At 39.8% G+C, this 27,131-nt stretch overlaps 1 protein-coding gene across 8 annotated transcripts in view; it reads left to right on the top strand.

Annotated features, from left to right (window-relative positions):
• Positions 1 to 274: 274 nt before the first annotated feature.
• ZNF462 (zinc finger protein 462) overlaps positions 275 to 27,131 on the top strand; it is a 99,457-nt gene continuing 72,600 nt past the window's right edge. For 2 of the 8 annotated variants that reach the window (XM_068668006.1, XM_068668003.1), the window contains exon 1: positions 280 to 886. The gene's annotated coding sequence lies outside the window, so the exon portion shown is untranslated. The other 6 variants (XM_068668007.1, XM_068667998.1, XM_068668005.1 and 3 more) reach the window with 6 other exon arrangements.

The raw sequence follows: 27,131 nt of genomic DNA, 5'->3' as shown, positions 1-27,131 counted from the left end.
CTTTACCCTGCTCAGGGAAGATTAGCCTCTAGATGGATGTGTCTGAGGGATCACCTCAGGGGCAGATCTGCATGCAGAAACCGGTTTTTGCCATGGCTGGAAGAGAGCTATGACCTAGCAGAGTGCTCCATCTGAGCGGCTCCCCCAGCATCGCAGGAGCTGCTGAGAGCTCCTGTGCAGGAAGCTTTGTGAAGGCAACAGCTTGGAAGGGGAAGCTCTTCAGATCTTTCCCCCTTCTTCTCCTCCTCCCTGGCCCGTGAGTGATTCAGTGTCCCAAACCTTAACTTTTTGTTACCACCTTCCTCCTCTTAATCTCCTTCATCTTCAACACCTCCTCCTCTATCACTACCATCTTCTCCTCCATCTGTCTGCCTCCTGGATCTCTCTCTTGTTTGCTTGCTTTCCCCCCTCCTCTTCCACCTCCCTCCTTCTCTTTCTTCTTGCCTTTTCCTCCTCTCTTTTCTTCTCTTTTCTTTCTCTTTTTCCTCCTCTTCCCCTACACGTTGTTGTTGTTGTTAGAAAGGATTCTTGCACCCCCTGGTGCTCTTGCGTTTTGTGTGGTAGGAGAGGAGATTGTCTTCTTTCTCTCTCTCCCTCTGGTTGCTCATTATTCAGAGAGAGACACAGAGGGTGAGTGAGAGAGAGAGAGAGAGACGGATATCTCAGGTCATCTGCAGCTGCAGCAAACCAGTGAAGGAGAGAGAGAGAGGGAGAGAGAGAGAGGGGGGGAAAAGCAGGGAAAGATGGCGATCCTCCATTGCTGAGACCTGGCAAGGAGCACATGAGACTCACAAAACAACTTCCACAACAATAACAAGAAGAAGAGCTAGGCAGAGAGGAAGAGGAGAGGAGACAGCAGCAAGAGCAGCAGTGCCGGGACGCTCCTGTAAGTTCTTGCAATTAAAACCCATCTCCGGTTTGGCATTGGAGAGATCATCTCTCATGTGTATATATATATCTTTTTGTTTGGTCTTCTCTGTCTTTCTTTCTTTCCACCACCTTCCTCTGAAATCCATTCATTCGGCCAACGGAGGAAGGAGGAAGAAAGAAAGGAAGAAAAAAAAAAAAAAAAAGAGAAGAGAGGGAGCGAGAGCGGGGTGTTTTGTTTGAGAGAAGTCTCTTGCATGGAGGAGGAGAAGAGGAGGAGGTGCTGGTGGTGGTGGTGGTGGTGGTGGTGGGAGGAGGAGGAAGGCGGTTAATTAATTTTTTGTTGTTGCATTAAAGGGGGGGGGGGGTATGGGGAGATAAGTGAGATATCAGTCGAGCTTTCGGGGTGGGGGTGCCCGTGTGGATATGTGTGTGTGTGCGAGGTCTGGATGGTGCTGTGCGTGTGGACTTGGATCAGAGACGGGAGAGACACGGAGGAGAGAAAAGCTCCGTGCTGGCACGACCCAGGCAATCGGGTGACCTCTTTCTTCCTTTCTTTCTTTCTTTCTCTCTCTCTCTCTTTCTTCCTTCCTTTCTTTCTTTCTCTCTCTCCCTCTCTCTCTCCCCCTCTTCCTCTCCTGCTCTTTCTCCTCGTCCCCTCTCGCTGCCCTCTCTCTCGCCGCTGGCGAGGCTGGTCCCTCACCCCGCCGCTGGTGCCCCCGCCGCCGCGCTCCTCCACTTGGGATGCGGGGGTCCCCGGCGGCGCCGGGGCTGGGGGGCTGGTGGTGCCCGCAGGAGGTTGCTTGGAGGAGGACAGCGTTCAGCTGGAGAGCAGGAGCCATTACACACGCTTCTGCTCTCCTTTGAGAGAAAGAGAGCGAGAAGGGAAGAAAGGAAAGGGAAGGAGCCCACTTCTTCTTGCTCACTTCTCCGATGTCCCTACCTTTAAACCAGGCAAGGGAGAAGGAGCTTTCTCCCCTGCCCCTTTCTCCACCACCCGGAGCAGCTTTCTCCCTATCTCTCCCCCTCTTTCCCTTTCTTTATCTCCCTGTCCTCCATTTGCAAGCTGTCTGCTTTGGTTCCAGTCCAGGCTCCACAACACAAAGCTTCTCCTCGCTCTCGCACACATGCACACACACAGTCTACAGGCTCTTTATGTCTTCTGGAGTAACCTTCTTCTCTCCCCCCCCCGCGTCCTCTTAGCATTGTGGTTTCTATTCTCCACACAGAGAGATCCTCCTGGAGCTTCATGTAGTTGTGATCTGATAGGATTTCTCCCCGTCTCACATCCCTCTTTTGGGAGAGAAAAGGGAAAAGTTTCATTCGTTTTTCTGGTGTTTGGAAGGAGAAAGACCTTCAAGTTTGAGTGCTTTCTGCTGCTGCTTTTGTGTGTGTGTCTGTGGGGGTCTGTTTGTCTCATGAAGCTGCTTGCATGTCTAAGAGGAAGTGACTAGTTTGGCAGAGAGCTGTGATCTGAGTCAGGTAAGCCATGTCATGTTCTCTAGCTCCACCAGAAAATGGAGGAGAGAGAGAGTAGACAAAGCTGAGATGGGAAGTGCTCCTAACATCGTGGATGTGTCTCCATGTTTTGAAGCTTTGCTGGCAGAAGCTGGCTTAATCATGATTTTTTCCCCTAGGGTTTCTTCAGTTTTTTCAATGTACAACATTGTGATGGGTCTTCTCTCTGACTTCATGCTATCAGGAAATGAGGATTGGAGGAAATTGCTCAGATTCTCCTTCACACAGAGAAACACATCCTCAGGCTTTTTTGCTCTTATGCTTTCATGTGGAGGTCACCTTTCTAGACATTTTTCTTTGGTTAAAGACCACAGAATTTAGGAGGTTGATCAGTTGACCAAAGAATTGTGTATATATGCTTATATTTATAGATTTTTGAAAGCATTTGGAGGTAAGTGCGCAGAGATTGAGGCTGCTCAGGTTCTTCCAGAGAATGTCATGAAATGTCATTTTTTTTTCTAGGTGATGCTGTTGATGCCTGATTTATGGGATTTTTAACTTCTGATTTTCAAGAGCGTTCCTTCTTTTGGATTTATTTTATATTAAGATGGAATATTTCTCCCCACTCACTAGGTTGCATTAAAACGATACTGGCAAGCTTTTAGTAGGTTCCTCAGAGCATCATAAAATACACAATTTCTCTTGGAAAAAATGAAGCAGTTTTCACAGCTGTCTTTTTTGGTGTCTTTAAACTTTTTTATTTTTATTTTTTTTCTGAAAACTTATGGCAACATTGTTGTTATGATTTTAATGTAATTATGGAAACCTAAGATCTTTAAAGAGATATAGCAGTTGAAAAGGAATTTGTGTGATTTTTTTTAGCCCACCTTTTAATCTGAAATCAGTTTTAGTAGTCTCAAACCAGGCCTCACTCTTTTCCCACCAATCTTGATTTGCACATCAGATGCGTAGTAGATGCAGTTCCTCAAAAAATTCAAACTACATGCTGAAACGCATGAGGTGGATACCAGGATGCAGTACTACTGAGTTTGAACGCACAGCTCCATAGAAAGGTAGCATTCATATGTAGATTATTTTGAAGCATTTAAGAAGGAATGTGTTATATATGGGAGGTATGTGCTATAGAATAGGAGACCAGTGAATCTGAATCAAAACACACTCCCACATGGGCACCAAGAATAGAAAGATGTGATGACTGTAATCACTAAAGATGAACTTGGGATCCAGCTACTGCAAGGTTAAAATCAATGTCCTTGTTTCATTTTTCCTGTGGAATAAATTGTGTAGTATATACTCTAATATTATTGGAAAGTATACTGCATTATCAGCTGTGCATTTTGTTAGTTCTGGTTGCTGATAATGTCACACAAAGTACTGAGATACCGTGGTTATCTCCACCCTTCTGAAATGAAGCACTTTCAGAGGTGGACTATGCAACATACCATTTCATGTATGCTTCACCTTACACTTTGACAAAATAAGAAAGGAGGTTAACTGTTTTTTTTTTTTTTTTCTCTTTTTTTCTTTTTTCCTTGATGTGATGTTCATTGATGCACTTTACAATTTCTGTACAGGTCTAAATCAGCAGCCACTGAAGATAATAGCAAAGTCCTCACTGACCTCTGCTGGTTGGGTCAGATCCTAAGTATCCATTCTCTCTATTCAGTATATTGTCTCCATAGGTATCTGAACGTGTTTCATAGTTCAAAATCATGAATTTCCTCTTACTTCTTGAGAAGTCAACTCTGTTTACACTACAACGTGACCTGCAGATACATTGTTCATAAATGTGGCACGTGCAATACAAGAACAAGGTTGAGATTTAAGCTGTGGATCTTGATGGGAGGGCATCTTGCCCCTCTCCTGTGGTGACAGACACCCTAGGAAAAAGAACATTTTTGCATTGGTTTGTATTGGAGAGTGGTGTTATTTATGGGTGTTTTCTTTACTATGAGACTGAAATTATCTTTAGAGAAGAATATTCTCATTAATGATGATCCTTATTTTAGTCTGCCCAGACTGAATTTCACCTTACTGTTAGAAGACTAGCTGAGTGACTTTTATTTTTCAAAACAAAATAGCAAAAAATGAAACAAAAGGCTTTCAAGGGATCTAGAATAATAATTTTAATTCAAGAGATAGTGATGACCAGTATGTTTCTTGTCATCAGACACAAATTTCTTCATTCAGATATTGGGCTTCAATTGCTTTTGACTTATGAGCACCCACAGTTTGTCCATGGTGCAAGATCTATCAGAAACTGCATTCATAGCTTATTGTTCAGTATATAAACTAGCTTTTCTTAATCACTTTTCTCAACCCCACCAAACAAAACCTAGGGACCACTGCTTTAAAAATATTTCAACAAATAGTTGATTTCCTTATGCATTTTTATTAGGTTAAAAATGAACTGGAGAAACTTAAAACATCATGTTTAGAATTTCTTTCCATTGGTTTTAAAAATAATTTTGATACAGGAGGAAAACTAAAAATGTGTTGTATATGCCCAGGCAGTGAGGAATATGAGTACACAGTTGGATGCTGGAAATGGAAAGTAGTATAACTGCAAAGACAAGTGGAAAAAAGATGGTCATTTTAATTTAGTAAAATTTATAACAAATTTTATAGTGTTGTGAACTTTGATTTAAAGGAGAATTGTCTCTTATGAAGACATGAGTAATTAAAGAGTTGATAAGTATTGGAGAAGAACTGCTTTCAACATAGATGTCTGGACAGCTGGCAGGTGTTACACTGGGCCCCAAAGAATGGACAAGTTTAATTTTAGTCTTAGAAAGGAAATGTGAAGAACTAAAATCTTATAATAGTATAGGTTACCGTTTGAGGAAGGTTACTTCAGAAAAGCCCTAAGATGCCTCCTGAAATTTGGAATTCCAAGAAACAAGTGTAAATGAGTTTTTTTTCTGTGAGTTTTCCTATGATTCCAAACAACATGTGGAGTTACAGTATAAATTGAGATTGCTCTATTTTTGCTATAACACTTTCTCTGCATGTTGTTGTGGATAATTACTTAAACTGAGCAGAAGAACACTACTTTGAGCTTCATAATAGGGCAATGTGAGTAAACGAAGTAGGAAACTGCAGAAAAAGAACCTATATCTGCGAAATTATTGAAAAGCTATGTAGTATTCATTTACTCACATTACCCTATTATGAAACTAACAATAACCAAACCTAGCAACAAAACCTGTAGAACAATAATTATCAGAAAAGAAAAAATCCTAACAAAAAACCACCACAACAAAAAATGAACTGAAATACTGAAAAGAATGTTTGGAAGAAGCACAATGGTACAGGAAGAGAGATACTCTTCTGACAGATCAGGAAAGGTCCATGAAGACCCATATCATCTTTGAATCATTTCAGGTACTATGTTTCCCTATAGTTTGTACTTTGGTATATTTTCAATGTACTGTAGCAGAAAATAATATAAATGCTTTTTTTTTTTTTTTCCTTAATCTTTGTTTTGAACTGAAATCACGTCTTTCATGAACTTGTTCCAGAGGAAAAAGGTCTGCTGTTACTATCAGCTGTATGATTTGCTTAACACTTGAAGGATGTGATCAAGTATGAAGTTCTAATTGCTGGCTTTAGTAAAATGTTTAAACTTCATCAAGCTAAATGCTTGCTATCTTTTCAAAGAGTTGCTTCCATCTAGAGTGCTAACTAATCAAGCAGTCTCTCTGAAAGGGCTTGTTTAATGGAAATCTTTCAGGTAGCATTAAGATATAATATGGGTCCACAGCACATGAGCAGCTGTTAATGAAGTATTAATTGAGGAGGGGATGAGGAGAACTGCCACCTTGCTCTTCAGGGAGTGAAAGCGAGGGCAATTTAGAAGAGAAGGAAGGAGAATGATAAGAATTAAAGTTGCGTAAATATCTGCTAACCTGCAGAAACTTAAGTTCCTCAGAGAGAGGAACTCAAAATTTTTAATGAAAGAGGTCCTGGAGAAGGTGGTGTGGTGTAAGTCTTCAGCTGCTGGCAGAGACACAGTTAACATGTAAACGGTTGAACTTCAGCATGGCACTTCTCCAAATGAGTTGACTGTTGAAAATAAAATGTTCCAGAAGAACTGGGAGAACAGGAAAGAAGTTAAAATAGCATGGCTTGTATGCCAGTGCTGAAAGAAGAAAAGGGGGGAGGAAGGGAGATAGCTCAACTTATGATAATTATCTTGTTGGTTGTAGTGAAAAGGCTCTAGCAGAAGTTTCCAAATGAGGGGACTAGATTTAATGCAATCTTAATTTATGTCCTGAGTTCTGGAAGTATTAGTCTACTTTCAGCATGTGTTTGGGAAGTTGAACACATGCGTAAATAAAAAGTCATATGAGATTGTTTTGGGGTTTGTTCCATTTTGTTCTTTTAACTTTGGAAACAATACCAAAGATCTAAAGTCTGACACTTATCTCTAGAGTTTTATGAAGCTGTGCCAGATGTTGCAGTACAAACGCAAGTCTGGAGAGTTTTGAAAGAGGGGATGAGATGGGGAAAGGGAAATCTTTATTTAGGGAAATCTTTAATTTCTGGTGTCTGATATTTGAAATACGCAGGCTTATGTACAACCTTGTGTTTTATTTTTATTTTTATTTTTTTTCTCTGTGTTCTCTTCATCTCTTACTGGTTGAATGTCATGGTACAGTTGCTTTGTTCAGCTTGAGTCAGTATCTGTTACAGCAGTCATCTCAAAATATCCTTGCTTAACCACTGATTAAAGGAGCTTTCCTTTAAACAGTGTTTGGAAAAAAACCTTTCCTCCACTATTGATTGTGATTGGTTTGTAGTCATTTTTTGAGACATAATGATTATCAGAACATCAGTCTCAGATTTAGCCGTACTACTATACCTTTCATTTCCTCTTGATCTTCACCTCTTTGTTTTTGGCTAGGTGTTGTTTTTTATTATTATTTATTATTATTATTATTTTGTATATAATGATAGACCTCCATAGCTGCTGTCCGTAGGGAATACAGTGGGTTTTTGGCTGGGGCTAGAAACCGTTTAGTGGGTAGAAGATCGTAGGATCTCTCAAGAAAAACAATCAGTTTGGTAATTTAAAGAAGATGGAAACGAGACATCTGAGGATGTGCAGTCATTGTTCTTGAGTGGAGTCAAACACAGTCTCTTTAAGAATACATTTAATAATGTCAGCATAAGGAGCTGTAGGCGCAGCGTCAATGTCATGAGTGATTAGGAAGGACTTACTGAGAGCTTATCAGGGCAGCAATCATTGCAAGGCCACTGTGTTGAGGACAAATAATTCTGAGAGAACACTGGACTATGGTTAGTTTTTCACTAGTTAAATTAAGAATTTAGTTGAAGTGTGTAGCTTGTTTTGTGTGGTGGAAGATAAAAAAAAAAAAAATCTAATTGGGAATGTGCAGAAAATTGACATTATTTTACACCTGTGGGAGAGAAGAAGCTAGATGCTTGTACTGTATGCCAGGAAGATGCAATTAATAACTTGCTGTTCATTTACATGATGGGTGGTTAGCAGCACTGGACAGTGTATTTGAAGCACTTTTTTTTACAGGTATAGCCTCTGTGATGACCTGAAGATTAAGAAGGGGGATGTTCAGCACTGGCATTACTGTTGCTATTAAAAAGCTCTGGAAAGGGGCCTGAGAACCCCAGCTGCTGTTGTGGTGGAGGAAGTCAGGCCTTCAAAGGATACAAGGATTAGAGTGTCAGGAAAAGTAAATGGTAGCATCAGCACAAGTAGAAAATAGGCATAGCTATTCAGCAAACAGAAAAGTAGGCTAAGGCATGCCATAATTATGTGTAGTGGAAACTTGCTGCTAATAGAGCAATTGCGTGGGGTAGAGAGGCAGGAGAATGATTTTTCAAGACAAAACAAAGCAGACATTGCAGAGAATGATATAGGAAGACTGAGGATTCAGTGTGCTCGTGATAATGTGAAAGAGAAGACTTTGTTTTGAAAGATGCTAAAAATGGAATCTTCTGATGTACATGTGGTCACTGTTTCCGTGGCCTTGTAGGACAATAGGGGCTTCTTTGCACTGCCCGAATGAGCAAACTCTTCCTTCCCGCTTGCAGCTCTTAAGGTTCAAATAGTGCTGCTTCAGGGTGGTAGCAGTAGTTGTGGAAAGAAGGCATCACAGGATATTCTTTTTGGGAAGAAGATGGGTCATACTGTATTGGCCTGTTGTCATGCAAATATTTCAAAATCTGATAGCTACTTACCACAAGAGCCAGGCAAATTCATCCCTCTCACACATTATCCCTACATCTTTCATTGCTGTCAAAGAAAAGAGCAGAATGGGTGAATGTGACACCCACGACCTGTATTCCAGCAGCCCATACTTTGAGTTTCTCCTGATTTATCAGATAAACAGAGTAGCCAAGGTAAGACTACATGTGCTGGAAAATATGCGTACAGCATGAGTTTGATATTCTGGGAGGTGCATTCTTCACCAACTTGGTTGACTTGGTGAAGATTTAAATAAATGTCTAGCTGAGAAAGGGATCATTAATAAAGGGTCTGAATGCCAGAATGTGGTCTAAAGGCCAGAATTCAGCTGTGTGATGATAATATTTTTTTTCCTGTCTTCTTCCCTCTTAATGATGTTAAATTGACAGTTCACATTGTTCCATATTTCCTATGTCAGGTTTTGCAGAAATTTTAGACGGATTGGTGTAGGTGGTTTTTGACATAGGTAGTTTCCCTTCCCTTCCCTTCCCTTCCCTTCCCTTCCCTTCCCTTCCCTTCCCTTCCCTTCCCTTCCCTTCCCTTCCCTTCCCTTCCCTTCCCTTCCCTTCCCTTCCCTTCCCTTCCCTTCCCTTCCCTTCCCTTCCCTTCCCTTCCCTTCCCTTCCCTTCCCTTCCCTTCCCTTCCCTTCCCTTCCCTTCCCTTCCCTTCCCTTCCCTTCCCTTCCCTTCCCTTCCCTTCCCTTCCCTTCCCTTCCCTTCCCTTCCCTTCCCTTCCCTTCCCTTCCCTTCCCTTCCCTTCCCGTGGCCAACTCTCTAAATCTTGGTCTTAATTATTTGAATTCCTTAAACCATCCATTCCTCTTTTCAGTGAAATAGCCATAAATAGAATAAAATGGAGATATTGGAAATTAAGACCTTGGTACTAGATTTTTTGCAGTTAGTTGAAACAAAACCATGTGTATGTAGGAAAATAAAAAGTTCCTTTTGGGAGTGGTTCTGTCGTGTGAGATTGGACCAGATCTCTTCTGTTTGCAAACACTAGGAGATGGCAACTGGAGATATCTGAGACTTTTCTTCTATGTCATTGCTCTCATTCTGACTGATCATTTTTTCTCAGGTATGTTACTACTTCTGGTGAGTATGGAAGAGGCTAACTATGTATACAGCATCTACTTAGCTTTAGTTATTAATGCATTAAAATCTGGGAAGGAATGGCCATGAGGACTCATCATGTTTCCTATGTTGTGTGACAAACGGTACTGTCAGAAACATAAATAAATGTCAATAAATCATTTCAAATTTGTTCATATCTCTTTATTTGATTGGAAGCTTTGATCATACATTTCAGTTTTTATCTTCCTTGGCTGCATCTAGGTGGCTTTGGCTGCAAGATACAGGACCTCCAGCACTGATAGGCCCTGAAACTGTGTTTCTAGCATGCCCAGCTGAATAACTTGTCGAGTGTAAAAATGTTAACAAATGGATGATGGAAAACTGAGCATAGCCAGGCAGCTCTCAACCTTGTTAATTAACTTCCTTACTGCTGAATTTTCTCTGCCTTCTCACATGGCTGTAGCTTGCAGCCTTGCAAGAAAGGGTTTGGGTTCCTGGCCAGGAGCGCATCCTGAAAGTTGAATTCATGTAACTTGAAGTCAGTCTGGACTGGTTCTTTTTGGTCTAAATGACCTTTTATCTTTGGTGGGGGAGGGCAGTGGGGAGAAAGCATATCAGCTTTCAACTATGTTAGGTCATATAGAGGTCAAGTTCTCTTGTCTGTGATCAAGCATATGGTGTAAAACAGCCCTGAGCATGATAGCACCAGGGCCTGGGGAGAGGAGGACATTATCAGGCCTTCAGGAGGTAAATATGACCGAAGGCCATTGTGTGAATCAGCATGTATGATGGATCTTCACTCAGGAGTTGCAGGAGTCATGTTTTTAACCCTTTGGTGGTTCCGGCTCCTGGCGTGTTTCCATTCTGCTAGGTTGAGAAGAAGCTGTTGCTTCTCAAGAGCATGCAGATTTCTCCTGCCAAGGTGATATGTGCACATAAGAGACTTCTGAAACCCCTGGCTCCAAGGGCATAACTGTATTATTCACTGAAGCTGCTGAAACAAATGAGTCAATATATTCTGGGTCTCCCAGCTGCATGAATAAATGAGTAAATCTGAATTATTTTAAAATGATCAGATTACAGAGCTGATAAACTACAAAGATTTTTCCATTCAACCCCCTCTCCACAAATGCACTGCTCTCCTTCCACGGTGGAGCAGGAGGGAATACAAGATTTTCAGTGTGTTGTGCTCCCAAGGAACCACATAAAACTGCTAAGGTCCCTCTCAGAAAATGTCTTTGAGACCAAAAGCCTTGAGTCAGAAGTTGCTTGGCAGGATGACAGGCAGGTTGACCAAAGGTTGCGTGTGGTGTTCTCTTGCAAAACTAACATGAAATCCTCATTGCCCTCCATGTTGCTTCACTGCTTCCACAGGTTCACCCATGCTACTTCAGTGGTGTATAGGAATATAATTTGCTTGCTGGTGTTATGGTCTTATCTCTGAAGATATTTATTTTAAGAATTCATGTCTACATAGGTTTGTTAATACTGTACTGTAATATCAGATGGGCTGCTGAGACCTCAAGAGGGTGAGCAATCTATTTTTAGTGTGTTTGAAGGGTAGATGATGTTTCAGGTTGTGGAATGACTTTCTGGGGGGCCTGTTACCATACACTGAAGTTTTGTATGACATGGCAGTGGAGGGCAGTCATATGATGATGAGGTAGTAACTTAAATGGGACATAAAAAAAATCCTGCTCATTGGGGAAATTTTAAAGATAGATGGAGCTAAAATGCTATACAGTCTATTCTTATGCTTGTTTTCTTGATATGCTGAAGATATCTAATCCTCTTTACAGGTGAAATAAGCAGCCTGCTTATGAGCTGAAGGCAATACCTGCTGATCTGTTGACATCCATATTGGAGGGTTATTCGTGTCTAAGTACGAATTTTAATAACGAATGACCAAAAGACTGTTTAGTTGCCCAAGTGGTGCAAAGAAGATGGCTGATGATCTCCTTCCACATCAGAAGTTAGCCACATGTGGGAAGCTGGACACTAGTAGTGCTGTCCTATTTACACATGTTTGAGATCCCAGCCTTACAGAGACTGGAACTCTAGGTTGAGAAATCTGCCTCTTAAAAATGTCTGCTTGCAGCAATCTGAATAGTGACTCCAGCCTTGCTTTGGAAGCACTGCACTGTAGTGGTAGCCCTGGAGAACCTATTTTAATGATTTATTATTGTTAGATTTTAAGTTTGGCTTCCTATTTGAAGGCACTAAAACTGCAACTTCTACAAGATTCTTCTGACGTTCCTGGGATTTTGTTTTGTGTGCAGACATGTATGTGTTACTTATTTAATAAATCCTCACTACCACTGTTATGAACATTAACAAAAGCTTTTTTTAATAGGTCAGACCTCATCTCCCATTGTATTTTGTTGTTACTGCAGTGCATTTGGCAGATAATACAAGATGAGGGCTGAAGCCCTTATCCTGTAAAAGCTTATTCATTTGAATAGTCCCTGTGATCTGATTTTGAGTTTGATTGCAGCTACTCCTGTTGAGTACGCATTTGAAGATCAAATCCTTAACTACATGGACTAATTCTGTTGGAGTTTTCAGGGAGGTGTTTGGAAATTGCATCTTAAATAGAAGATGCCCTCAGCTTTCAACAGCTACCACCTACATACACGAGATGTTCATTTGTGGTTGCATGTGATGGCATGGTTGTAGCTGGTTTGCAACAGCCAATGGGAACTAATGCTGTAGATAACTCTTTCACTTTCATTCATGTGCTCCTTTTCTTTCATTCTCACTCTTTGTATTTTGACAGGGGGAGCATGTGTGTTACAAATACTCAAGTTTGACTTCAACTAATGCTGGCATGTTCCTTAAGTATGATTTTATTTGAGTTTGGGGGTGTTCAACTGGGAACATTCATGTTTCTCTGTTGCCTCTAGATGATCTTCAAGCATTTTGGAGCCACATCACAAACTGGTGTTTTTGGAAGCCATGACTTTTCACACTTTTTTGCCATTAAGAGAATGGTTTGAATAGACACTAACATGGTAACTGCCTTCTCAAGACAGAGGTGCTTTGGATCAGGGAAATGTAACATAGACCCTTTTACAATGATAGGAGTGTGTAAATTTGCATATTTGTATATAATAGAAGTTGCTATCCATGTGTTCGTGCTACTATGGTACTTCATCTGGCAGATCATTTAAATATTTACTCCAAAAGATCTTGTTCTCTGTTGGTGTGAAGCAGCACTTCCAGTTATTTTTAGGTCATTTTCATCTTAGCAACCCTGTTGGAGATAAACCAGACACAAGTGCTATAAACTGTCCCCGCGTTTTGGTAGAAATTAATAAAATAAAGTTTAATGGTTTGGTCCCAAGGGGAGAACAGACCATCTGGTTAACAGAAGGTTCAGCCAAGTAATACAGTGCTGAGAGTACCACAAACCAACCCAGAATATCTGGTAACGTGTCCAGTTGCTGCATGTATTAAGCACTGAAATGGTGCTTTCAGATCTGCAGAGCCAGCAGTTCTGTTACCACTGCTGTGACGCAGGAGATAATTCTGTTGGGCAAGCATCAGCATGGGGGTGGATCTACAGTACAGGATGTGTAATGTCAACATGAAGCATGGGAGCTGGCAGTAAGAAGGAAAGCAGCCATTTCATGCCAGCGCAGGAAGCCTAAATAGATTTTTTCCCTCTGCATCTTGTCCTTTTATGCTGCTTTCATACTTGGTATTAAACAATTACCTTCTGCTTTGTCATCTGAAAACTTCAGCCCAGCAGGATTTCATTTCTTTTTGAAATTCTTTTTTTTTCTTCTTTTCTTTTTTTTTTTTTAAATTATTATTATTACTTTATTTTTTTTTCTTTACAAGTGAAGTGCCCTCCAAAAGCATGTCTGATAGATTTTAAAAGGGGTTGGGGGGAGGCTGAAGGGCTAAGCAGATCTGGAGAAAGAGAAGAGTTCAGTCATGTGAAAGTTCTGAGCTTCAGCTGAAGTTTCATTGTAGATCCTTTTGGCTTTAGTGCAGAGACAGTTTGTTCAAAAGCTGTAACCATTTAAGAACATTGTACTGCAGCTGTGAAATGCAGAAAGGTACAAAATACTGCAAGTGATACTGTATAGTCTTTGAAACTGTAATTACTAAGAAACTATAGAAAGCTATTGTAATTGTTTCTGCTTTTTTTAAGCAGGAATGTCCTATTAGATTTTTTTTTTTCCTATTTGGTTAAAGCTAGTGCCAAATTACTTTGACACCATTTTTTTTTTTAAAGTACCAAATACCGTTACATGAATCTAAATCTCTGGGGAAAAACAAAACAAAACAAACAAACAACAACAAAAACAAACAAACAGCAACAAAAATATTCTAAATAAGCTTATCAGACATTCTGTGAACTTTTGAAACTTAAAAAATTTAGTGATTTGTCTTCTGTGAGCTCAGTCATGGATGGGTCTCCTGTTTTTGTTTCTTTTTTGTTTTTGTTGTTGTCATTTTAATGTTCCCAGTGTTTGGAGACATCTTCTCGTAACTGCAGCCTGGGAAGCTCTAGAATAGCAGAACTTGCTTCCTGATGGGCATGGCAGAGCTCTACTTCATAATCAGAGCTCTTATGATTTCTCTTGCTTGTTCAGCAGGATTTTCAAAGAATGATTTTACAGCTTCTCTTGAATGAATCCTTGTCTTAGATGCTGCTCTGTGGTAGCCCTGCAAAGGTATGACTTTCTTCATATGTTCCTAAGAACTGGAGTGGGAGTGTGGTAGTAGTCAACCCACAGGTATGTTTTCCCAGTTGTAATTTGGTGATGGGAGGAGGGGATGCATATAAAACATGTCTGTATGTGAAGACTGTTTGTTCTGTTCTGCAATAACTTCATCCTTACACAGTCCTCCTTGCTCCATTGGCCCTATTCAGCAGAATTTTGGGTTAAAACTATGGAGGAGTAGCACTTCTCCATAGTATACTTGGAAATAAATATCACTGAAAAATGACGTGAAACTTGAACGCCATCTCAGGCAGAACTGTTTCTTGGTTACATAGATAACTCCATGTGTGGTAGCTGTTTGAGCATCAGAAGTATCAAGGATACAGTCTAATCAATAGGCTTCTTCTTCTAAGGTATAGTTGCTGTGTACATATAATTTCTCTTGCAGGTTTTATTTTCTAGAAGTGGAAATGTTATGGCTTTTTCAGTGTGTTGAACAGTTTCTAGTGTACACTGGAGAGAATGTTCATCAGAAGTGTTTCTTCATATGCAAATGAATAATGCTTCTAAATTTTGTCTGCACCTTTTCTCGTTCAAACTAGAACATCTCTATACTGCAAAGAAAATACAGGGTCCTTCACTTTTTCATACCCAAAAAGGTGCTACTTGCTGAAGATAGTTTATTATAAATAACTACTAAGATGATAATCTCACCACAGCATGCTTGGCAGTCTTCCATTGAGTTAGCCTGTTTCAGCAAGGAGCTGTCGCTTAAGATACAAAGCAATCTGCAGGGACATATGATCACACACACTGACTGTTTTCTCTGTCATCATGGATGCCTCATCATTTCCTGTGTCTGATAACTAGGAACTGGAATTGTTATCTGGTTCTACCAAGCTCTAGTACCAGAAAGATGAACTTGAGTTCCCATCTCAAATGTCAGGTGACAGAGAAGTTCTCAGTTTTGAAAACACTGGTATGAGAACATTTGTAGGACATGGCTTTTTTGTTGTTGTTGTTGCCACAAGTGTAGACACCAAACTCTTGTTTTGTAGAAGTTCACAACACATTTTCCTATTAGAAGTGGTGGTGAAACATGCCTACAACTAGCAATGAACACGTAGAGATAGTTTTTTTGTTGTTGGTGGTTGATTTATTGGGGGTAAGTAATGACTTTGAGATCTTGGAATTTTTATTTGTAAATATTCAAATGAAGGACTACAGTAAGAAGACATAAGAGACTATCTATTATTTTCCGAGAGTATCATAATAATAATAATAATATCTTTATAGGTTCAGTGTCAAGATTTGATTGTAGTCACACAGCTTGATGGTGGCTTATTTTTATTTTAAAAATTGATACTTTGTGGTACGTCGCTGTTGACTTAAGTTGTTGCAACAGTGATTTGATGGATATCATTGACTGTTCTATGCAAAACAAGTAGAGTGATGGCAAATTTTGTGTTTTATTTGTTTAGAAACAATTTGATTGGGCCACCTCTACTGCTCTGTTAACAGTACAGCATGAATCAGAACTTTGTCTAATCTCTGAATTATTTATGGATTTTATTCCTTGACGCCCAATGCTTTTCAGAGACCTAAAAACTTACACTTCAAGCCTATGTGTCTTTGATTGTTTAAAAATATAGAAAGTGATCTTCAGTTGAAGCAATTGGTAAGGTTGAGATGGAACAAATGAAGGTACTAACCATAAAAATTTTTTTTCTCTCTGATTTGACAGACCATGTTAAATACTGTTTGTATCTCTAAAAGAACAAGGGAAAACCAGAACATGAAATATTTAGTGAGACACTGAGTTGCAAGCCTTAATAACAGTCCTTTTTTGCAAGCCAGACAAGTGACTCTCATCTGGGAAGTAATTTGCCCTCCTCTGATAGGAAAGCATGGAAGAAGGCAGAGAGATGTAAGGTTCTTTATCTACTCATGGTATCCCACTCCACAAGCTCTACAAAGGCAAATTCATCTGTTCTTTCCTGAAATTGTGGGAGTAGATTAATGATGGGATGGGTTCTGCTCACTGATAAGATGAAGAAAGCATTGGAACTGGTTCCTGATGTCCAGTGACCCATGTATGCTTAAAGAGTGTTCTTCATCTCAACATCTGACCTAGATAGATGCCTTTGTACTTACTGATGGCTGTTCTGAATGTGTCATGTCTAGGAGCTGCCTAACTTGGGTGACCTTGTGGCTTTAAAGAAAATCCTGTGGAACAGTTAGTTGCAACCTTACTGAAGGACACATTCTGAAGAGCTAGCTCATTAAGCAAGCTCTGAAGGGTGTGCTCTGCAGAGCAGCTTCCTGTTATTTGGTTAATGGTTGACCTAGTTCTATTGCCATATGCTTCCTGGAACGCATTCTAATATAAAATATGTGTTAAAGCAAGACTGGGATAATAAAAGGAAAGTCAAACCCTTTATGAAACAGAAATCATATAATGCTGTTGGATTTTGGAGGATATTGTACTTACTAAAAATGGCAATATCTTCATGGAACTGTATTGATTCTGATTGCAAACTCAGCAGTGTTAATCAGACCCATTTATGTATTTTTTTGAGTCTGGCCTTGTACAGAAGGCTTGTATCAGTAATTCTCTGTGCTCTGTGTGTGAAGCTGAAGATCAGGAGTGAAGCACTCAGAGTGATGTTATAGCTGTGAGGAAAGATTAGATTAGATTTGGTTAAAGGCAGGATGACTTTTTCCCCTGTGGTAGGGTTTTGTTTTGTTTTGTTCATTGCAAACCATGGATTAGCATTTTTTCTCCCCCCATGTTTAAATCCTGGCTAGAAGCTAGAAAGGGGTATTCAAGCTTTTACCTGGCCTCAGACACCACACAGCATACATAGTTGCATGTAGGCAAAAAATACAAGAGATTTGCAGGTACTAGATAAAGTTAAACCTCCAACTTGAATGAGTGCTTTCTGACAGACTGAAGTTCTGAAGAACCTACAGGCTGTGTTTTCTGGTTAATATGATTTTCTGACCTAGGGAAAAAAAGACTGTGTGATAGCAACAGTTTTATAAGTAGCATGCATTATGGTAAAATAGGGGGAAGGGAAAATTAAAGCCATGCTTTGTAACCTTTTGAGAGCTCATGACTATATCAATAGATGCGGTGATTTATTATTCTTTGTCAGTGTGGGAAACTGAACTGCTTACCAGCCATACTGCTTTGAATATTCATCTAACTTGGCAGTAGCTAACACGTGTCTCTTCAGTTAAAGATAGCTTGCAAGTGGTCCAGGTGTGAATTCTAGGTGAAGGTATGTCACGACAGTGGTGAGGTTGCTGGGACCAGCCCAATACGTCTGTGTGGGAAGAAATAAAGTGTCAGAACCTGTAAAAGCAGCTGTTGTTTATCAGCATGGGGAGTATGTAATCTGCAGAGAAGTATTGAGATGTCTTGGGTTTTGTAATCAACTTTTACCCCTATAAATCTTTCAACTTGTTGAGGCCCTTCATGTGAGCCTTATGACTTTGTACTTATTTGGTAGGCATATGAGTATTTTGGCTTATTTGTGTCCTTATTTGTTTAGGCTACATGTAGTGACAGTGTTGCACAGATTCTCCTTCTTTCTTTGTGCATAACACTGAGTGGTATTTTTGTAGATCTCCTGGATCTTGGGGAAAACAAACCACAACATTTTTAGGTGGACACAATGTGGTGTGTGAGATGTAATCATATTGGTCATGAAAAAAATATCTGCTCTGGGGACTGACACAAGCACAGCTATTTGTGCAACCTGATCAGAACAAAGGATAATGCTTCTGCTGCAAGATCAGACAGATCTGATGCTTCAGCAGGCTGAGCAAATGAATGGAGGAAGGGCTCCTCTTATCCATTGTCTCAAAGATGCAAGCTTACAGGGAAGAAAGGGAGGTTGAATAGAGCTTCTGAAGGAATATGCTGCTTTGTGTTCTGTGGGAAGAGAGCAAGCAGGATTTCTGGAAGTTCTCTGTGTTGGCAGGCTGACAAGCTTGTAATAGGAAAGTGTGGCAATGGGCTACTGGTATTGAACAAGTACTTTCTCTTCTGTAGCTTGCTTAGAAAGTCCTAACTGTTATTGGGAGGCAGAAGAAATATACCATGCTTGCAATATGGGACCAAACCTACCTTGAAGGGAACTCAGTGCATGCAGAAGACCAATTTACCTGCCAGTAAAGAATGATTTAAGACTTTCTTTGCATGAACAAAATTTCAGAGGTTTTTCCTCCCTTCCTCCCTCCCTCCCCTTTCTCATTCTCTTTTTTCCTTCTTCCCTTTTCCTTTGTCTCTTCTGAATAATCTGTCCACGTGTTCTGGGATACCTCTCAGTTGTGTTCCTGGTGGGATTTTTATATAGGAAGAGCTGGGCTGATCAAATTAATGGGACAGTCAGAATCATCATCTGCTTGGAAGAATCCCTCTGTTTCTCTTGCTACAGCTGTCAAGCTGTCATAGGCAAATTAGCCCAAGTGGGATTTTAGTAGCAAGCTTCCTTTTTAAAGCCATAATGAGGCCAAGGAAATGTGAGAAGAGAGGGAGCAGAACAGGAATTTTTGATAAGCTGAGTAGAACTGAGGGTTACATCATGTTCCAGAGCTGTAAGATTTGACTTCCACCCTCAAGGGGGATTACAGCTGAGAAGTGAATCCTTTATAGGGAGGGGTGTAGGACTTACCTCAGCATCATAATTGGTTAGATCTCTGTGTGTTACCTTTTTGTGTGGTCACTGGGACTACCAGTTGCTATCAGTTAAATTTCTGGTTATCAGAAGACTATAATATATAATTCCATCTCTTTAAAACCAGGCTTTCCTTGGTTCAGGGACCCATAGCCTCATTTCTTTAGTAAGCATGCTGTTTTTTTTTTCTTTAAGTTAATTGATTTGGGATTTGTATGTCTAATAACAAGAGAATGAATCTTGGTTATCCATGAGATCTCTTCCATTCTTTGTTCTCCAACAAACTATCTAGAAGATAATATGAATTCTGCAGAGATGTAATTAGTTCCACAAGATATGGACACAGTCCATCGCTACCTTGCAGTGGGGATGAAGATGCTTCTTTAGGAGCCTGCTTAGAAAAGCACATCAGAAAGTCATCAGACCCCTTGAGAGGAACCTTATGTTGAATCTTTTAAATAAGTGATGTCTGGGCCATCATAATCACCTTGTTTAGTATCCAAAAGCAATTGTGAAAGTTCCGTCTTCTTTTGCCTAGGAAGGAGTTAAATGCAGCCCCAGAGGATGTGCCATGCTGGATTTGACCCAAAATATCCTTCAGTATGGGTTTCCAGCTGTCTTGACCTAGAGGAAATACTGCTGGGAGAGGAAATGATGATACTGGTTGCTCCATGGCTGAGCTTTTGTGGCTTCTTTGCCTCCATTATTCAATTGTGGTTGCACCATGTCTAAACTAAATCAGCTTTGGGCAGGGTGACCAAAGCTACATATATAGTCTGTTGGAAAAGAGTTAAGTTTCAAATAATACCTGGGTGTGAGGACAGGATGAAAAATCTCCTGGGTGGACATAAATCTCACACACAAATCATGAAGCATTCTTCCAAGTGGTTCTGAGAAGGAGCACTTTCTGAAAAGAACACGATCAGCTTGATGCTAAGCAGAGACAAAAAGTCAATTGTCTATCAACGAAGGCTGCAATAACATTTCTTATTGTGTTCTGCTTGCCTATTCAGGAAACAGGAGGCACAGCAGAGGATGTTGGCTAGTTTGGGAGATCCATTGAATATGTTACATATGCCAACCTTATATTAAGCAGATCTCATCTTTGCTTTGTGGGATTTTATTTTAGTGTGTTCCTAACAATAGAACTCCTTAAGATACAAGACAGTTGGACCCATCACTGTTTTCTAGAAAGTCAGAACACTACCAATTATAATTATGGTAATGTTTTCACAAAATACAGAGTATATTATGGCTTAGATAACAGAGAAACCAAGAAGGGTTGGCTTGTATGAAACTTTGAACTGTGCAATAAGCAAGAGCACTGTGTTTCTCAGTCATTCATCTATCCAGGCTAAGGAAGGTAGATATTTGAAGTTCTTGTGGGTAAATGCTGAATTTTGGAATGTATCCAGTATCCTTACAAGGCAATAGTCATTTGGGGGAAAAGGGTGAGAGGGCTGTCCTCAAATATTCACAAAGGAGCCAAGCTGAAGAGGAGTTATCAAAACATGTATTTGTACAATCTTTAAATCTCAGTCTAACATTTATTTATTTATTTTTCTTCCATTAAAAGGGATGGAAAATTGAGTCATTTCCTTGGGGTTATGCAGATGGAGGTACCTGCTTTTGCATCTCTAGAAGAGGAGGATTCTGGGATAAGAAAACCTCATGCAGAGAGCACAGAAGAATCACAGGTCTTATTGGATACTCACTTTCTAGTATATCAGAAAATACTTTGGGGGCTTTCCATGACCAAAGTAAATACTGACCTTGCTTTAATAGATCAAACAGATAAAACCAGCACTGTGCCTTTGAGAGCCCTTGATCCCAAAGAGAAAAGCAAGGGTCTTCCTTTTTCTTTTGGACTTGTTCCACTGCAAACAAAAGCATCCCACAGGTCAGAAAAGAGGGGTATCTGATAGGATTTAAAGAGACTTTTCCTTTTTCCTTTTGTTCTCCACACCAGTAATTTATATTTAGAAATAAAACAGACCTAAAATCTCCTCATTCAGTTTTTATCTCTAATGAACAGAAAATATGGAATAGAAAATGCTCTGTGAATCACTTGAGTAATGCCTTGGCTTGATGGCCAATGTTGACTTCAAGGGTCCCATCTTTCTCTTGAATTAGAAAACAGAAATACTGTAAAGGAGTAGATATCATTCAAAATGGTTAGAACAGCTAAACGGACTACTACAGCACTCAGATATATAAATACAGAGGATACTGTCATTTCTCTGCTGATCTGTGCAAGTACTACTCTTGGAATATTAAATCCATTCCTGAAGTTGGCATGTCTTTAAAAATAAGGGTAGAAATGCTGAGGATAGCAATGATTTGAACTCTGGAAAATTGTGCTTCACAGCGAGAACTTACAGATAGTCCATTCTCCCCTTTCAGAGGATTTCAGAAGTGACATTTAGGAGGCTAAAAGCAGTTAATTTGCCAGGCTATGCCCGATATTATAGGAATCTGGAATCTGTACCAAGCTGTAACAAGATGCAGTGGCTGGAATCTAAGACTAGAAAATGTTTGCTATATAAATAGTTATTTATTTCTAATTTAATAGTGGAAAAAGATTAGGAGCTATCGGAATAACTAATGGACTGAGTAGAAAGTCCTAAGGCATGAAGCCTGTAGGCTCTCTCTAGAAGCCATGCTGAGAGACAGGCTTTAAAGTACTATCAATGAGTTGGATGAGGACAACTGCCTAGTTGTAGATGGTGAACTTTGAGCAAGGTGACTCTACTTATCTCATGCCAGGTCAGGGGTAAGTTGTCTTAAAGAATAGCTGATGAGAATGCTGGAGCTTTGAAATGTAGGAAATCTAAAGAGGTACTCGAGTTTTACAGGAACACGCGCTGAGAATCTGTTCTCCCAGGCATATCAGAGTGAAGCAAATAACCAGTTAAATGAAATAATAAGGCACACTGCAGGTTTGTAGTATCAGTTGATGTTTGATTATCTCTCTCCTGGGTTTTCCTCCACTTCCCCATCTTAGGCTTAGAACTAAGGATAAACAATTTGCACTTAATTCTCAACGTGGAATCTATGTACAAGGTTGGTGGAAGCTGCCTTCCTCTTACAAAGTAGGTGCGTTTTCCTTTTGTCTTAGAGGAACAGAAGAAATGGAACAGAGTTTTTATACAGTCTTGACAGAGCTGAGCTGCTACAGACTTGCACATTGTGGTTTCTAAAGGACAGTAAATCCCCCAAACAGAAGACCTCTGGTTTCCTCTGGACTCTACAGACCAGCACTTTAGTCACCCAGAAATTAAGTCCTGGTTTTACAGACAGGAACTACAGACTTTGGTCCTGCAGTTACCACAGAGGTGGTTGTGGCATAAAAAAATCTGTTTGTAAACATGTTGATTTCCTAGAGCAACCTAACTTTCTATTAAAAATACCCCACCAATTATCTTGTGATTTCATAATAACCAGTTTTCATAATAGTCATAATTTCACAATAACCAATTCATAATATCTTTCTATAGTAATCTATCAGTTTTTTGTTAGGCACCTTTCAAAACCATATTTATTCTGATAAGGATGATACATCTAGAAAACTTATAGATTAACTCTCTTGTCTTCTGTGCTTATCAAAGCACTTTAAAAATTAGCACTGTCATTAGATCTTCTGGGTTTCTTGATAACTGATACACAAATGAGTCAATATCTGGGAAAAATAGTATATTAGCTTCTTTTGAAGGTCATGCTGCAGTAAAGTCCTCACTGTAAATGCTTTTCTTTATTATTATTATTATTATTATTTTTGTAAAACAGTTATTACAACAGGATGAAGGAGAGTTTTGACTCCTTAATTGTCAAAATATATGCAGTTTTTAATTTGTAGTTTTAGTTTTGGAAGGCTTTTAAGATTCAGAACACTATTACAGTAGTCTAATTGGAGGAGTGAGAAGACAATGGCAGAACAAAACATTTCTCGAAGAAGGGAGAAGAGGTCTGAGCTGTTTTTTCTGTATTTCCTTGGGAATGTGTGATTATTTTAACTCATAACAGCTGTCTTCCATCATGAAGTGCAAGTGAAGTTGAGATAGAAGGTGACTTCCTCTCTTCCAACTGTTCCCAATCCATTTATCTTCTATATTCAGTTTCAAATCTTTTCTTCTTTTTGCATGGTTGCAAAGGAACCTTCTTGTCTTTAACTTGAACATTTCCTTTCTTCTTCTAATCAAGCCTACAGATATAGCCCCTGTATGCTCAGCTGAAAAGGAAACCACTTTTTTTTTTTTTTTTGACAGTGAAACTTCACTGCCAAAATGATCTTGGACTGCAGGTGGCTAGAGGTATATGATACAAGTTAGTTTGTCAACTTTGGAACACGTTTGAAGGGCAGACTCTTCAGGAAGGGTGAAGGAAGGGTAAGCTGTAGCACCAATCCTATGATTAGCCAAGTCTGGTTCTGTCTCCTTTAGCTTCCAAGACCTTGAAGATCCATTGCAAGTTCTGCTTTCAGGTAAGGAGAAACAGATTCCCATTTTGACCTTCTATTTTATAATAAAAGCCAATCAGTAAGTACTGATCCACATATGGGTCTGTTCCTCAGCTGGGGAAAATTGGCAGAATTCCAGCAAGAAATAAAAATAAATAAATAAATAAAAATGGAGAAATCTCAAAAAGCACAGTAGGTACTGGAGTTTGTACAATATTCTGCAGCTCATAATAATACAGGAGCAGGAAGTTGGAATGACACTGATGGCTTAATCTTTCTGTGGTCTCTTGTTTTTTCACGAGGGAAAGAAAATCTTTAGGAGAGAACTTTGCTCCTGTTCTCTTGGTAGTATTGGCTTGCATGGCTTTGTTTTTCTTTGAAAACTGATATCAGAAGAGTATCCAACCTTCAGGAGTGAAGCCATTATATGTGGGGCTGTGCAACAGGAGCCAAAGTTTAAAAATAAAATACCAGGCTGCCTTCCTGAGGATCCAGACATAGCATACACGCACACACACACATATGCAATATCTTGACTGACCACAGTTATATCAGTTACTGAGTTCAGAGCAACAGACAATAAGAACCAAAAAGGGAGTCTTGTTCCTCAAAAAGAAAGAGGAAGAAATATAAGACTGTTGCAGGCTCAGATACCAGATTGTGGAGTGCAAGGGAGGCCCTTCCTCACCAGCAGGGCTGAGAGACAGTCAAACCAGATGACTTCTGGTCATTCCTGGTGGTGTCTGCTGTAGTGCATTCCCAACCCTCCCTTTTCTCTCCCTTATTTTTTCTGCCCTACTATGTGCCTTTCTTAGGAAATGAAAGCAGTAGCTTTTATTTCATCCTGTGTACTTCGGGACCAGCACACCAAACATACACAGAAGAAATGAAAGACCAGTTCCTTTGACTTCAGAGCTACACTGAAGTTGTATGTCACCAGCATCATTCTTTGCTAGGCTGTGGAAATAACAATAGCAGATGACCAGTTTGCATCTTTCCTAAAGACCTGGAGAAGGAGGGGCCCACAGAACAAGGAGTAGGTAGACCAGGAAAAAATATGGCAGAAAAGCCATATTTTTATGGCAGGAATACAGCTTGGAAGGTGAGATAGTTTACGTTAGAAAGGAATGTTCTTAAAAAAGAAAAGAACTCTTTACTTACTTCCTCAAAAGGCTGATGTCATATCTACTTCCAGACTTCTCCAGAAAATTGTGAGCTGGATTGGCAGAGTTGGGAAGTAAAGATTCTTCCAGTGGCTTGCTGTGAGGTTGCAGGGGGTCTGTTTCTTTCAGGTGACACAACAAGAAAGCTGTCTGTAGATATGATGTGCACAGTCCATCTGCCTGTATGCTGCCTTAAGCTAGAGTGCTAAAATATTGAAGACTACTTTTTTTTTGACTGCAGAGATTTGGCAGATGCTGTTTCTAGAAAAATCCCTGATTCCAAGATGTCCCTCATAAAAAACTCAAAATCGATTTTTAGCTAGGCTTTTTCCAGCTGCAGCAAGCATGTTTGTGTATGTGGGTTGACAGCTATAGGGGAACAAAAAAAAACAAAAACAAAGAAGAGGTGTTACCACTTCATATCTTTGCCCAGGCCAAGTAAGTTAGAGCTGCCCATGACACACTTGGCTTTTGGCAGAGCTTAGGCTGGTTGTGCTCTGCAGAAGTAGGATGAAGCACGATCAGTATGCTTCCTTCAGCTGGAATGCCAGCAGTATCTTGGATTACTACAGAGAATGTTTTGTGTCTGTAAGCTCCTGCAGAATTTGGGTTCACATTAAACAGGATCAGGAGTCATTGGCAGGTTGTATATGGCTCTCAGCAGAGGCTAATTGCCATTTTTGGAAAAACGTGTTTGACATCCAGACTGTCAAGATAGGATATTTATTTTACTGAAGTTTTTCAGGAAAAATGTACTAGCTGAACATACAGTGAAGGTGGTGCTGTAGACTAGAGGTTTTCTAAGACTTGATTCACTTGCAATCTGAACTTTTTAAAAAAAATAATCCATAAAATATCTAAATATCTTTTTTTTTTTTTTTTTGTTCTTTTTGTGGTGTTGTCCTAACAATGAAGGGTAAGTGCAATTGTCAACATGTGAAAACTAATTGCCTGGGTTGTTCTCATAAATTTTGTTAGCCAGGGTGGAGTGGAAGTGTGCACAAGCTTTGTGGCTCCAGCTAGCATGTGTAAAAGAGAGGTCTGATTAAATCAGACTTCCTCTTCTTTGGTCATGAATATCTCCTGCTTACAGAAGACATTGAGGAAGATCTAGAGTGTTCCTCTTACAGATATTTTTATAAAGGTGCTATAAAGAAAATAATATCCTCTTTTATTATTATTATTGTTATTATTTCTTTTTCCCTCTCCTGGACATTTACCAGAACAAAGGTGTTATGAATACACTGTCCAATATTTAGAAGAGTTTGGTAAGAGCATAAGGATTCAGCAGTTTCGGTAAAGTTGTCTCAAGAGAAGTGCCCCTCAGACCTCACAGTAACTTGAATTTTACCCAGTGTCAGTCCTTGGAAACAGATCTCCTTTCCCACCCCACTATAAAGGTCCTTTTTTGAACTGCCTCCCTTTTTTCCATCTCCTTTCTCCCTCTTGAACTCCTGTGATCTCAAGTAATATGAGGGTTAGACCATGATCACCATCCCTAACCTCTGCCTCCCCTGGTATTCTTTTCTTCAGCTCTGCAGGCATTTTGCTGAGTTGACCTAAATTCTTCAGCAAAAGACTTGGATTCTGTGCAGAAAGCTAGAAACGGCAACTCCAGTTAAAAAGTAAACACAAAGATGATTGATAAAGAACATTGGTTATATACTTGTGGGTGGTGTATGATTTACCCCTGCTACCAAAATTTTTACTTCCATTGTGCTGGAGAACTTTGCATTTATAGTTGTTGTGGGAAGTTAGCACTGGGATTTTACAGCCAATGGCATAGAAAGATAGCATGGCATAATGAGGAAAGGTTGGAATTTGGAAGCCCACTTTCTTTTAGGCTACTTGTGCAATCTGTAGCCAGGCCACTTCACCTCCTTGTGCTTCCCTATCATCAGGTAAAGGAAGAAGGCTCTTCATGGTGAAGACTTGCTCCTCTTGCTTTTCACACAGTGAGACCTACCACAGTGTGGCCTGAAGTTACATGGTTCCAACAAATAGGTAGCAACTGTATGGAACAGTGTATCAGTATCAGTATTGCTGCTTGATATATTTAATTCTACATTTTTTTTTCTTTATGTATTATTTACAAGTTGCAAGTCCACAGCTAATGTTCAATAATCTGTATCTGTCTGAAAACCACAGGACTACTTCTGGCTTACTGTCTCTGAGAGCAAGTCACTTCTGCTGGTTTAAATGACTTGTTTATGACAAATGAATGGAAACCAGAGACATATGATACTGTCTTGTGTCACTTTGGTGTTCCATGAACAGCAGAAGGAAAAATGAAATTTCTGCAGGACTGATTGTATACTTTTGGCATAGACTCTTTTGTCAATGAAGTCCTAAATGAATGTGAAACTCTGCATACATTCTTGCTAACAAGAGCCCACGCTTGAATGAATGCTTGTTGCAAGAAACAAATAAAAGACTACAAGTGGCTTTTAATCAAATGAGTTTTAAAGAAAAAAATGTCCAGAATAGACTACAAAACATTTTT

This window comes from Anas acuta, chromosome Z, assembly GCF_963932015.1.
Source record: "Anas acuta chromosome Z, bAnaAcu1.1, whole genome shotgun sequence".
NCBI lineage: Eukaryota > Metazoa > Chordata > Aves > Anseriformes > Anatidae > Anas > Anas acuta.
The sequence above is the reverse complement of the archived record's forward strand: the minus strand, read 5'-3'. Positions and strand labels throughout refer to the sequence as shown.